This window comes from Elephantulus edwardii, unplaced genomic scaffold (assembly GCF_000299155.1).
Source record: "Elephantulus edwardii isolate Elephantulus edwardi_28Jun2011 unplaced genomic scaffold, EleEdw1.0 scaffold00026, whole genome shotgun sequence".
Lineage (NCBI taxonomy): Eukaryota > Metazoa > Chordata > Mammalia > Macroscelidea > Macroscelididae > Elephantulus > Elephantulus edwardii.
In genome coordinates, this window is record NW_006399776.1 from 17975436 (window position 1) to 17976895 (window position 1460).

Sequence of the window (1460 nt, forward strand, 5' to 3'; positions counted from 1 at the left end):
AGTGACTGGGGTAATCGGGATGGGTGTGTCAGAGGCAGTGTGATTGGTACAGGATAGAGCAGGGTTTCGGGCTGTTGTACATAGGGTCACAGTGAGTCGCAAACGACTCGACGGCACATAACAAAATAACCAACAATTTAACAATCCTGTGAAGAAAATATTTTTTTAAAAACACATAAATATCACTTTGAATATTTATGGATAGTACTCATCCATGTGAAGTGTCGATTATTTTCCCATTGATGAATGAGTTACATTAATTTATGAAAGGAAAGAAGAACTTTTATATCAAGGGAATAAAATATACTTATGCTTACTTTACAATTTAAAAGGAAAATTACCTAGAATAGCTCTTAAACATTTTAGATGATGATGTAAATATGTTTGTTGTCAGAATAATCAGCTTATTTTTAAACTTGCCGTGCTCTATAATTGGTGTAATTGGCATAAATTACCCATTTACACCCTAAATCTCTCTTTTCATTCTATTTCTTTATCTTGACTCTTTGATTATGGGTTATACTTAGCAATCATCCTTAGAATCGATCCATAAATTCTGCTTTTGTGCATTGATGGACAGAATTTTATGCTTTATTTTCGGTCAGATAAATCAAGTTGTAGCAAAATACTTCTATAAAAAACATAAACACAGGCTTTACACATGGATCTCACTTGATAGCATGCATAGGAATCAAATAGATTACAGTTGTGGAAAGACTTGGTGGAGAAGCTCAATATCAACAGTGAAAACCAGGCCAGGTGCTAATTGTGGGACAGACCACCAACTACTCATATGCAAGTTCAAGCCGAAGTTGAGGAAAATTAAATCAAGTCCACGGGAACTAAAATTTGATCTTAAGTCTATTCCACTCGAATTTCAAAACGATCTCAGGAACAGATTTGAGGCCTTGAGCACCAATGAGCGTAGGCCAAATGACCTCCGGGAGGATATCAAGAAAATTGTCCATGAAGAAGGCAAAAGATCATTACAAAGACTGAAAAAGAAGAAAAGTCCAACATGGATGTCAGATGAGACTCTGAATATTGCATTAGAGCGCCAAGAAGCCAAAGCTAAAGGAAGAAACAAAGAAATCAAAGAGCTCAAGAGAAAGTTTCAAAAGGCAGCCTGAGATGACAAAGCAAGATACTATAATGAAATGTGGAGAGAACTAAAGTCAGAAAATCAATAGGGCCAAACTCGCTCAGCGTTTCTTAATCTGAAGGAGCTGTAAAACAAATTCAATTTGTTGAATATTATAGCAATACTTAAGGATACTTTGGGTAGAATATTAAATGATCCAGGAAGTATCAAGAGAAGATGGAAGAAGTATACAGAGTTGCTGTATCAGAAGGAATTGGCTGACACAGAGGAATTTCACGAAATGACACATGAGCAAGAGCCTATGGTGATGGAGGAGGAAGTTCAAATTGCTCTAAAGGAATTGGCAAAAAACAAGGTT